Source organism: Budorcas taxicolor, chromosome 10 (assembly GCF_023091745.1).
Source record: "Budorcas taxicolor isolate Tak-1 chromosome 10, Takin1.1, whole genome shotgun sequence".
In the NCBI taxonomy this organism is placed as follows: domain Eukaryota; kingdom Metazoa; phylum Chordata; class Mammalia; order Artiodactyla; family Bovidae; genus Budorcas; species Budorcas taxicolor.
The window spans coordinates 19,680,954-19,694,627 of record NC_068919.1 but is presented as its reverse complement, the minus strand read 5'-3'; positions in this window follow the sequence as shown (position 1 = coordinate 19,694,627).

The following is a 13,674-nucleotide window of genomic DNA, read 5'->3' as shown; positions in this document are numbered from 1 at the left end:
GCCTACTTAATGTCTGTCATCATGCACACTAAAACTTTTTTTTCTTGTGATGAGTTTTAAGATCTAATCTCTAATCTCTTAGCAACTTTCGAATATGCAATACAGCATTATTAACTATGGTCACCACGCTATACATTACGTCCCTATGGCTTATTTACTTTATAACTAAAACTTCGTACTTTTTGATACCCTTTACCCACTACACACTCATTGCTCTGGCAACCACCGGTCTGTGCTGTTTCCTTTTTTTAGATTCCAGATAAAAGTGAAATAATATAGTATTTGTCTTTTTTTGTCTGAATTGTTTTACTGAGCTTAATGTCCTCAAAGGCAATCCATGTTGTCACAAATGGCATTCTTTTTTATAGTTGGATAATATTCCATTATGAATATAAACCACATTTTCATCAAGATGGATTCTTAAAGTTGTTTCTGTATCTGGATATTATAAATAATACTGCAGTGAACATGGAGGTACATATATCTTTTTGAGTTGGTGTTTTTATTTTCTTTAGCTAAATAACCAGATTGGAATTGCTGGATCATATGGTAGTTATATTTTTAATTTTTTAAGGAATCACCATACTGTTTTCCATAATGGCTATACCAATTTATATTTCCATTTACAGTGCACAAAAGTTATGTTTTCTTCACATCCCAATACTTGCCATTTCTTATCTTTCAATGATAGTATTCTGAAACGTGTGAGGTGATAGCTCAATGTGGTTTTGATTTGTATGTCCCTGATGATGAGCATCTTTTTTATGTACCTGTTGGCCATCTGTGGGTCTTCTTTTGCAAACAGTCTGTTCACATATCCTGCCCATGTTTCAGTTGGATTGTTTTGTTTTCTTTTTCGCTATTGAGTTGTTTAGGTTATTATATATTTTAGGTGGTAAGCCTTTATCAGACATATGATTTGCAAGTATTTTCTCAGTAGGTTGCCTTTGCATTCTATTGATGGTTTCCTTTGCTGTGTAGAAGATTTTTAGTTTTATACAGTTCCACTTGTTCTTTTGTTGTTGTTGTTTTTGGTGTCAGATTAAAAAAAATCACTGCCAAGATCTATGACGAGGAAATTATTGCCTATGTTTTCTTTTAAGAGTTTTGTAGTTTCAGGCTTTGCATTCTAGTCTTTAATCCATTCTGAGTTAATTTTTGTCTATGGCATCAGATAGTGGTTCACTGTTATTCTTTTGCATGTGGCTGTCCAGTTTTCCCAACACCATTTATTGAAAAGATTGTCCTTTCTTCATTGAATATTTTTTATTCCTTTGCCATAAATTAACTGACCACATATGTGGAGGGTTATTTAGGGGCTTTCTGTTCTGTTGCACTATCTACACATCTGTTTTTATGCCAGTACCATACTATTTTGATTACTATAGCTTTGTAACATAGTTTGAAATCAAGGAGTATGATGCCTCCAGCTTCTTTTTTATTTCTCAATATTGTTTTGGCTACTCAGGGTCTTTCATGGTTCCATACAAGTTTTAGGATTATTCATTTTATTTCTGTAAAAAAATGCCATTGGAATTTTGATAAGGATTTCATTGAATCTATGGATTGCTTTGGATAGTATGGACATTTTAACAATATTAATTCTTCCAATCCATGAGCAGGGAATATCTTTACATTTATTCATGTCTTCTTCACTTTCATTAATATCTTATAGTTTTCAGCATACAGGTCTTTCACCTTCTTGGCTAAATTTACTCCTAGTTACTTTATTCTTTTTGATGGGATTGTAAACAGGATTGTTTTCTTAATTTCTCTTTCTGATAGTTTGCATTTAGTGCATGAAATACAACAGATTTTTGTATATTGATTCTGTATCCTGTAACATTACTTAATTCATTTGTTAGTTCCAATAGCTATTTAGTGGAGTCTGTAGGGTTTCCCATATATAATATCATGTTATCTGCAAATACTGACAGTTTTTCTTCTTCCTTTCCAGTCTGGATGCCCTCAATGTATTTCTTTTTAATAGAAATGAAGAATCAGAAATTGAAACGTAAAAGTCTGTAAGTGTAAATGTACCATTCCTAATAACATCAAAAAATGTAAATTAGTGAAATGCATCAGGTTTTTAAGTGTGTAAACTCTGTGCATTTAAAGTTACAAAATTCTGATGAAATAAATTAAAGATAACCTAAATAAATACACACACAGGGGTGAACTGGGAGACTGGGATTGACATGTGCACACTGCTATATTTAAAATAGACAACCAACAAGGACCTACTGTATAGCACAGGGAATTCTGCTCAAAACTCTGTAATAACCTAAATGGGAAAAATACTTGAAAAAGAATAGATATGTGTATATGCATATAACTGAATCACTTTGCTGTATGACAGAAACCAACACAACACTGTAAAGCAATTATACTTTAACAAAAATTAATTTTAAAAATAAGTTAGAAAAATTTTTAATGTGACCTAAATACATATGTAACTGTATTCATAGCTTGGATAGCTTAATATTGCTAAGATATCAGTTCTCTCCAAGTGGATCTATAGATTCAACACAGTCTCAATCAGAATCCCAGAAGGATTTTTTGTAGAAATTGTTATGCTTATTTTAAAATCCATGTGAGTCAAAGGACCTAAAATAGCTAAAACAACTTTGAAAAAGAACAAAGTTGGAGAACTTACACTACCAGATTTCAAGGCTCCTAAAGCTACAGTAATCAAGAAAGTATGGTATTGATATGAAGAGAGACAAACAGATCAGTGAAGTAAAATAGAGTCCAAAATACACCCATGTATGATCAATTGATTTTCAAGAAACGTGCACAGGCAATTTAGTGGGGAAATGATGTCTTTTAAATGGATGATGCTCAAACAATTGAATATCCATGTGTAAAAGAACAAAACAAAACAAAACCCACTTCATCCTAATCTCACACTGTCTAAAAGAATGAACTCAAAATGGAGCAAAATCCATAAATGATGAAATTGATGAATTCAGTTCAGTTCGGTCGCTCAGTCATGTCTGACTCTTTGTAACCCCATGAACCGCAGCACACCAGGCCTCCCTGTCCATCACCAACTCCCGGGGTTCTCTCACACTCACACCCATCGAGTCGGTGATGCCATCCAGCCATCTCATCCTCTGTCTTCCCCTTCTCCTCCTGCCCCCAATCCCTCCAAGCATCAGAGTCTTTTCCAAAGAGTCAACTCTTCGCATGAGGTGGCCAAAGTACTGGAGTTTCAGCTTTAGCATCATTCCTTCCAAAGAACACCCAGGACTGATCTCCTTTAGGATGGACTGGTTGGATCTCCTTGCAGTCCAAGGGACTCTCAAGAGTCTTCTCCAACACCACAGTTCAAAAGCATCAATTCTTCAGCGCTCAGCTTTCTTCACAGCCCAACTCTCACATCCATACATGACCACTGGAAAAACCATAGCCTTGACTAGATGGACCTTTGTTTACAAAGTAATGTCTCTGCTTTTCAATATGCTATCTAGGTTGGTCATAACTTTCCTTCCAAGGAGTAAGCGTCTTTTAATTTCATGGCTGCAATCACCATCTGCAGTGATTTTGGAGCCCCCCAAAATAAAGTCTTGACACTGTTTCCACTGTTTCCCCATCTATTTGCCATGAAGTGATGGGACCAGATGCCATGATCTTTGTTTTCTGAATGTTGAGCTTTAAGCCAACTTTTTCACTCTCCTCTTTCACTTTCATCAAGAGGTGTTTTAGTTCCTCTTCACTTTCTGCCATAAGGGTGGTGTCATCTGCATATCTGAGGTTATTGATATGTCTCCCAGCAATCTGGATTCCAGCTTGTGCTTCTTCCAGCCCAGAGTTTCTCATGATGCACTCTACATATAAGTTAAATAAGCAGGGTGACAATATACAGCCTTGACGTACTCCTTTTCCTATTTGGAACCAGTCTGTTGTTCCATGTCCAGTTCTAACTGTTGCTCCTGACTTACATATAGGTTTCTCAAAAGGCAGGTCAGGTGATCTGGTATTCCCATCTCTTTGAGAATTTTCTACAGTTTACTGTGATCCACACAGTCAAAGCCTTTGGCATAGTCAATAAAGCAGAAATAGATGTTTTTGGACATCATCAAAACTAAGAACTTCTGTTCTTTGATAGATATTAAGAGAGAGAAAAAAATAAATCACAGACTTAGAGACAATATTTTCAAAGAAGCATTTCAGAAAGACTTTATGTCTACAGTATACAAAGAACTGTCAAGACTCTGTGATGTATGTGTAATTATTAAGGTAGGCAAAAGATTTGAAGATACATTTCGCTAAAGAAGACATATGGATGATGCAAGGAAACATGCTTGACATCATTAATCATTAATGATCTAGGGAATTCTAATTAAAACCACTGTATCTCACTGGAATGTCTAAAATTAGACAGACAGATCAAACCAAGCATTAAGTGAGGAAGTAAAACAATCGGAAGCCTCATGCACTGCTGGTTGGAATGTAAATCACGCAACCACTTTGAAAAAAAGTCTGGCAGTTTCTCAAAACATTAAATTTATACCTACCACGTGACCTAGCCATTTCACTCCTATATATTTAACCAGAATAAGTAAAAGCATATGTTCATACAAAGACTTACACATGAATGTTGTTCCTAGCAACTTTATTCAAACTACCCCAAAACTGGAAACAACCCAAATGTCCATCAACAGGTGAATGGCCAAACAAATACAATATATCTTGTGCAATAGGATAGTTCTCAGCAACATAAAAAACAATAAACCTTGGTACATACAACAACATGGATGAATCTCAAAAGAATCATGCATGGGATCGCAAAGTGAAGTAAGCTAGACGAAAAAAAAAAACAGTACACACTGTATGATTCTATTTACATAAAATGCTACAAATGCAAACTAATCTATAGGGATAGAAAACAAATCAGTGATTGTGGAGAAGAATTACCAAGGAGAACTTTAGGGCAGAGTGAATATTTTCATCATCTTGATTGTAGTGATGGTTTCCTGAATATGCACATTTGTCAAAATATATCATAGTACACACTTTAAGTCAATTATACTTCAATAAAATTGTCAAATAGACAAAGAGAACTAGGAATGGAGGGCCCAGGATGTTTGAGGAAGGTTACTTGAGAATACTTTGGGAGTCATGACTCTTGAAGATGAAGGATTCAACTGATAGTATCAGAAAGAATAGCAATTGTTTTTATGAGTACTGCTGATGCTTATTGTTCACTTGCAAGTGTGCTAAGATGCTTCAGTTGTGTCTAACTCTTTGGTACCCTATGGACCATAGCCCCCCAGGTTCCTCTGTCCACGGGATTCTCCAGGCAAGGAGACTGGAGTGGGTTACCATGCCCTTCTCCAGAGGATCTTCCCTACACAGGGATCAAACCCATGTCTCTCACATCTCTTCCGCTGGCAGGGAGCTTCATTACCAGTAGTGCCACCTGTTAGCTTGCTCTTTTGTATTTACATACATGGGGTAACTGAAGCTCAGAAAAGCTTAACAGTTGTGCAAGTTCAAGTTCACAAAGCCAGTGAGCGGAAGAATAAGGCTTGGGATTCAGAGCCCACACACTTCACCAGATCATGGGGAACTTCCAGAACAGACCCACAGGAAGACCTAGGTTTCCACCAACAATGAGAAGGTGCTAACACGAGTCCAGTCACAGTGGTTCTAGCCCTCCTGGCTCTGCTAGGCCATGCAGACTCGGAGCTCCCCAGCCCCACCAGCCCTTCCCCTCCTGTTTCTTCTTAGATGCTCTGAGGCCAGGCAGGCAAAGCCATCCCTGACAAGTTTCAATTCTGGCAGCACTGATCTCATGAATTCCCAGCCAGGAGGCTGGGAGCCAGTGCTCGAAGAGACATTTGAGAAGATGAAGGCGAGAGCTGTCGGGAAAAGTGACGCATGCAGGCATGCCTGGAATATCTGCAGGTTCAGCCGCTTCTTCAAATCCTCCCAGGGCAGGGGGAGGGGTAGGGGGCACATAGGCCAGTCATGACAGGTGCCCCAGGATGTCTCATCAGTCCTGGGAGGGCATTGGAAGAACCACAAGGGAGAGCCGCAGACACAGTGAAGCCTCAGGGGGTTTGCCAGAGGAATCAGACACCACAGAGGGCTGAAGGTTGCATTAGGTCAGAGTGGCTGGCAAGGCCACGCCTCCTCCCGATCTGGCTCTCGACTTGTGAGAGGAGGATCCCACGTGTCCCTACACTTTGCAGACGGTCAGGATGCAGCCATTCCCAGCCTGGCACCGTGCAGATTCTCCTGCAATCAGAGAGTCTGAGACAGTCATGCTGCAGGCATGGAGACTCCTTCCAGGGACCAAGAATGGGCTCTTGTCTGACACTCAGAAATGAATTGTCGGAGGAGACAAGAGACTGTTGGAAAGGGGCACCGGGTGGAGAGAAGGAGGCTAAGGTAACCCAGGACTGCTCTGCCACATGGCTCGCAGCCTCGGGTTTTATGGTGATGGGGTTAGTTTCTGGGCTGTCTCTGGCCAATCACCCTGACTCAGGTTCCTTCCTGGTGGCGCCACATCACTCAGCCAAGACAGATGCCAGCAAAGAGGATGCTGGGAGGTTGGTAGGACATACGCACTGGCATCTCTTCTCTCCTTTTAACCTTTCTCTCTTTTTGACCAGCTCTTCTAGTTGGTGGTGGCTTGGTAGTTCCATATTCCTTACCAAAATCTCCTATCCTAAAACAATTCACACACATGGTTCCTGCGGTGCCTGGCCAGGGTGGGCCGTTTCAGCCAGTGTTTCCCCTAACAGTCACACTGTAGGAAAGCTGGTGAGGGGGTCCTGTCAGGCTTTTTGACATGTGTCAGGGGCTTGTAACACTACATCACCTTCTCTTCGTGTCGCTGACAGTAGCCCAGATCTGCATTTCCTCAACAGTTCCCCATAGGGTGACTGCATCAGGAACATAGAAGGGAATTCCTACCAATCTACCCCTCTCCGATCTCCCCCTACCCTACCATGCTAGTTTCCTACGGCTGCTGTAACAAACGAACACAAACCTAGTAACTTACAACAAAAAAATTTGTTTATTTAAATTTATTATTTGTTTGGCTGTGCCGGGTGGAATCTTTAGTTGTGCCATGTGGGATCTTCAACTGAGGTATGTGGGATCTAATTCCCTGACCAGGGATTGAACCCAGCCCCCTGCATTGGGAATGCAGAGTCTTAGCCACTGGACCATCAGAAAGTCCCAACAACAAAATGTATTACCTTGCAGTCTGAGGTCAGAAGTCTGAAATGGCTCTCATTGGGCTGAAATCAAGGTGTTGGCAAAGCTGCTTTCCTTTCCAAGGCTCTAGGGGGCAAATGCACTTTTCTGCCTTTTCCAGCTTTGAGAGGTCACCCACATTCCTTGGCTCCTGCCCCTTGCATCTTCAAAGCCACCATTTTGCCGAATGAAACATCTTTCTCTTATTGCATCGCTCGGACTCTGATTCTTCTGGATGCTCCTTCTCTTACAGTGAGCCTTGTGGTGACACTGGGCTCACCTGGATAACCCAGCGGAATCTATGTTAAGGTCAACTGATGAGCAACTTTAATTTCATCTGCAACCTTAGCTCTCTTCCTCCATATCACCTGACATATTCATAGGTTCCAGGGATTAGGGCAAAGACATCTTTGGGGAGTTATTATTCTGCCTACCACTCCCTCCCCCTCATATACAAAAAGCTCATATGTCTAGTTAATTACAAGGATTAAACAATTGTTATGTTTCCAAGAAAGGAGAGGACAAAGGTGAATCATAGGAGCTTCTTCAATTTGCTTTGGGCAAAAAGGTTGGTGAACAAAAGAAATGTTGCTTAAACTTGTGGCATTAAAAAATCACCAATGACACCCCACCGCTCTCTCTCTGATAAAAAGATCTTAGAAACCATTCAGGTAAATGCTTATCTTTATAAAGGTACTTGCAATTCTCCAAATTCGTGAAGGGAGTGATGCCAAACACCCAGGATTTCACCCTGTAGTTGGAATAAAGAGCTAGTATTGACAAAAGGATTTTAGACAATTCCTCCTAGCCAGCTCTGTCCTTTCTTAATTCTGAAAAGGTTGCCTCCTTTGGGCAGCCAATTTGTTGCCTGTTTACAAGTTCACATCTATTATGGCTATAGTTTTCTCAGTGTTAAGCAACTAAGGGACAGACATGGAGTCAAGCACTCATTAGAGCTCCTCTCTGGATTCCAATAACATACACTGTCAGTCTTAAAAACATGCTGGATCTAGGTTGGGCACCTGCTGGTATGTATAAGTAAACTGTGGCTGCTATAACAATTCATCACCAACCTAAAACAACAGGAATGCATTTTTTCACAGTTCTGGAGGCTAGAAGTTTAAAAATCAAAGTGTCAAATGGTTGGATGGCATCTCTGACTCGATGGACATGAGTTTGGGCAAGCTCCAGGAGTTGGTGATGGACAGGGAAGCCTGGCGTGCTGCAGTCCATGGGGTCACAAGGAGTCGGAACTGACTGAGTGACTGAACTGAACTGAGCAGGGCTAGTTCTTTCTGGAGGTTCTGAAGGGAGTTTGTTGTTCCCTGCTTTTCTTCTAGCTTCTGATGGCAATCGATACAATGCTTGACATTCTCTGGCTGGTGGCTGCGTAACTTCAGCCTCTACTTCCCTCTTCACATGGCCGTCCCCCAGGGTTTCTCCTCCTCTGCATGTGTCTTCTCCTTTTCTTATAAGGACACCTGTTAATGAATATAAGGTCCACCGAGTTAATCCAGGATGATCTCACCTCTACATCCTTAACTCATCCAGAACTCTTTCTTAAGTTACATCTACAAAGACCCTTTTCTCAAATAAGGTCACATTCACAAGTAGGATGACTTAGGACTTGGACATCTTTGGAGGACCACAATTCAACCCCCTGCAGAGTAGAATTTGCCCCCAAATGGCATTGGGCAAAGTTCTGGCACTGAGCCCAAACTCTATCCCTCCGGTGTAGCAAACTAGCCAAGGCCACCCACAACATCACTGCACTTCAACCCTTTGCCAATGCATACATCTTTTCTAGCCAAAAATGTTCTCTTATATGCCTGGAAAACTCTAGGTTATCCTTCAAAATTCATCTCAAGAATCTCCTTCTTTATAAGGTCCTCCCTGGCCCAGCTCCACAAGAGATACTGATCAAGCCATCTTTGTGTTTCCGTTTCTCCAGCAAATCTGGTGTGTTCTTTTACTGTAGCACCTATTACAATGATCACTTCGCACGTCTGTTTCTCCCACTTAGGCTGTAAACAACCTAAGGATTCAACGATTTTCATCCCTACATGCTTCCATTCATTCAGCAAATATTTGCTGAGAGCCTGCTTTGCATTAGGCACATACGAGCAGCTAAGGGGAAGCACACAGAGACATCTTATAATGTGAAAACACAGCTTAACTCAGATCTAGGAAAACAGTGGAATTTCTCTGAGAATATGGTGTCCTTTGAGCTGATGGCTGAAGAATATAGTAGCATTTAGCTAGAGAGAAGAGGTAAGGGCATTCCAGGCAAAGGGAATAACATAAGCAAAGGTCCAGTGGTGAGAGTAAGCTTAGCTAGTTTAAGGCCCTGGAAGAAGTTAAATGTGGCTGCTGCAGGGCTGGAACTTCCTATGCTTTCAAAATGAGTCTGGGGGATTTTCCCGGTGGTCCAGTGGTTAAGAATCTGTCTGCTAATGCAAGGGACATGGGTTAGATCCCTGGTCCAGGAAAATTCCACATACTTCAGGGCAAATAAGCCCATGCGCCACTAAGCCCATGCGCCACAACTACTGTGCCCATGTGCTGCAACTACTAAAGCCCCTGTGCCCTCGAGCCTGAGCTCCACAACAAGACAGGCCACTGCAATGAGAAACCCGAGCACCACAACTAGAGAGTAGCCTTGCCACAACTGAAGAAAGTCCACGGTGCAGCAGTGAAGACCCAGTGCTGCCAAAAACAAATAATAGATAAATCTTCCTAGAAGCTGGGGTACAGGTAAGGGCCAGAGCACACAGGATTTGTAGCACATAGGACTTATAAAAGTGTTGGTCATTATCCATCTTTATGTCCCTACTTAACCAATGAATGAATGAATATGGACCATCATCTACTGAGATCACACCAAGAGTACTTTTGCTTTTGCCATGTATGCAAAAACAAATTTAAAAATATATCTATCCTTTCAAACTGAATGAGTATGTATAGCAACTTAACTCAGAGTTGAAAGTCTCCGTTCAGTTCAGTCGCTCAGTTATGTCTGACTCTTTGTAACCCTATGAACCGCAGCATGCCAGGCCTCCCTGTCCATCACCAACTCCCGTAGTCTGCCCAAACCTGTGTCCATTGAGTCGGTGATGCCATCCAGCCATCTCATCCTCTGTCGTCCCCTTCTCCTCCTGCCCTCAATCTTTCCCAGCATCAGGGTCTTTTCAAATGAGTCAGCTCTTCACATGAGATGGCCAAAGTATTGGAGTTTCAGCTTCAACATCAGTCCTTCCAATGAACACCCAGGACTGATCTCCTTTAGGATGGACTGGTTGGATCTCCTTGCAATCCAAGGGACTCTCAAGAGTCTTCTCCAACACCACAGTTCAAAAGCATCAATTCTTCAGCGCTCAGCTTTCTTCACAGTCCAAATCTCACATCCATACATGACTACTGAAGAAACCATAGCCTTGACGAGATGGACCTTTGTTAACAAAGTAATGTCTCTGCTTTTCAATATGATGTCTAGGCTGGTCATAACTTTCCTTCCAAGGAGTAAGCATCTTTTAATTTCATGGCTGCAATCACCATCTGCAGTGATTTTGGAGGCCAGAAAAATAAAGTCTGACACTGTTTCCACTGTTTCCCCATCTATTTGCCATAAAGTGATGGGACCGGATGCCATGATCTTAGTTTTCTGAATGTTGAGCGTTAAGCCAACTTTTTCACTCTCCTCTTTCACTTTCATTAAGAGGCTCTTTAGTTCTCTTTCACTTTCTGCCGTAAGGGTTGTATCATCTGCATATCTGAGGTTATTGATATTTCTCCCAGCAATCTTGATTCCAGCTTGTGCTTCCTCCAGCCCAGCGTTTCTCATGATGTACTCTCCATAGAAGTTAAATAAGCAAGGTGACAATATACAGCCATGACATACTCCTTTTCCTATTTGGAACCAGTCTGTTGTTCCATGTCCAGTTCTAACTGTTGTTTCCTGACTTGCATATAGGTTTCTCAAGAGGCAGATCAGGTGGTCTGGCAGTTTCAAACCAAAATAACTCCGATAGTATTAACTGAAAATTACCAGTATACTCAGATATGTACCAAATACTGCATTGGAGCTGGTCCAAGTCTAAGATACTTCTAACTTATGAGGGAAAGAGACTGAAATAAAATTAGCAAAGAACTTAAAAATACCTACCCCAAGAAAAGGCAGTCAGGCTGCAGCACTGATTGATCATCCAGGTCACAGACATTGAGCTGAATCAGTTACTCAGGGAATTGTTAAAAACTGAGATGTTAAAGATAGAGACATTCAGACCCACCCTAGACCGAGATCAAAATTTGGGGGATGTGGCTTGGAACACCACTAGGTTGCTATTAAGCAACTCCCAAACACACCAAAGTCTGAGGGATGGCATCACTGACTCGATGGATGCGAGTCTGAGTGAACTCCTGGAGTTGGTGGTGGACAGGGAGGCCTGGCGTGCTGCGATTCATAGGGTTGCAAAGAGTCGGACATGACTGAGCGACTAACTGAACTGAACTGACTGAATATAGTAAAATTTTTACTGTGGCAAAATGTGTCTAGTGATTTTTTAATCAAGCTTCCCTGGTGACTCACATGGTAAAGAATTTGCCTACAATGCCGGAGACCTGAGTTCAATCACAGAGTTGGGAAGATCCCCTGGAGAAGGAAAAGGCTACCCACTCCTATCATGAAGTGTTAGGGGCATATCTTATATTGAAGCTATGAACAGGATGAGAACCCAGACAAATTAGATGAAGAAGGCGGTAGATACTGGGAAGGTCAAAATATGAAGGTTAAGCTCCTTAAATAAACAAATCTGAAAGCACTGATCAGAGCTTTTCAATCACCAGGTGTCCTTTGTGGTGAAGATGTTGATGGTACTGTTATAACATGAGGTTTTTATTCTCCTAGGCCTGTACCCAGTAAGGTACCACCTTGACACTTCTCCTTTCTCTTGATTACAAAGTGTATTTACATCAGTGAGAATCTGAGAGGAGATGGGACAGCCCAAGAGCTCAGAGCCCAAGGGCCAGGGGCAGAAGCCAACCCAGTAGCCAGACTCACTCAAGCCTTCCAGCGGCTGGAGGAGAAGTCAGCCCTGTGGGAGACGCCAGTTCTCCTGGGGATAGAGGCTGTCTGTAGCTAAAGATTTGGTCTTTAAGAATATCCACAGATTGCTCTGTATCCTACAGGTTTGCCATCTGTGCAGTGGGACTAATGGGCCTTCCCAGAGAGCAGGGTCAGGGGAGCTGGATGCTGAGCAGACACAGCGAGAGTGTGCACGGAAGCAGCTCACGGAGCAGCAGCCCCTGCAGGGTCCCCTGACTCTCAGCCAGCCTCTGGTGGAAAAACTTCCTATTTCCAAACACTTCCCCAAGTCAAGTTTATCGAAAAACTTCGAGAAACAAATGCAAATACTTTTTTAGGGCCTACTTGTCTGGCCTGGTCTCCCTGGCAAGGAGGAGTCTAGAGTCTGCCGAAAGTTACAGGCCGGTGAGAGAAACCTATGTAGTATCAACGTTTGTTTCCGTGTTGTCAGTAAATGAGCAATGGCTAAGGTCTGAGGCAGGGCAAGGAAGAAGGGATCAGGGATGGCAGGTAGGGTCCCAGTTCTCCCACATTCTTTTGTTCTCTCCAAATAAGGTCACATCGTAAGTGAGATTCCAGTTGACAGGCCAGCCTCCCGTTGGAGAAGTCATGTAGACAACTTCAGAGAAGAGAAGCCTTAACCTGAAAATCAAGAACCCTGAAGTCTTCTCTTAAAAAGTGCTTCTCCTCCACCCTGAGATGAGGGGACCAGAGTTTGTGAGGACAAATGGAAAAGAGGGTGCAGAGCCAAAGTTCTCAGGCCGCACTGTGGTAGGCTGGACGTGTGCACACGTGTGTTAGCCGCTCAGTTGTTTCTGGCGAGAGCGACCCCTAAAGATGTCTACACTCTAATCCCCAGGACTTGTGAATGTATTGTATTACATGGCGGAAGTGTCTATGCATGCGTGATTAAGGGTATAGATCTTCAGACAGGAAGATTATTCTGGATTACCAGGGTGTCCCCAACCTAATCACCCTTAAAAGCTGAGAACATTTCCAGGCTGACATACACTGGAAAAAGGCAGGAGAAATTTAAGGTGGATGTAATGAGTAGATTTGACTCATCATTGCTGGTTAAAGATGGAGGATGGGGGAAGGGGACCACAGCCAAAGAATGCTGTCAGCTTCTAGAAGCTGAGAATGGCCCTCCAGTGACAGCCTACAAAAAGGCAGGGACTTCAGTCCTACAAATGTAAAGAGCTGAATTCTGCCAACAGCCTGAGTGAGCAAAGAAATGGATTCTTCCCTCTAAGCCTCTAGAAGGGAATATAACCTGTAGTAATCTTGATTTTGACTCAGTAAGACAGGCATTAGACTTCTGCCTTAAAGAACTGTGAAATAATAAGCAGGTGTCATTTTAGCTGCTAGATTTATAGCAATTT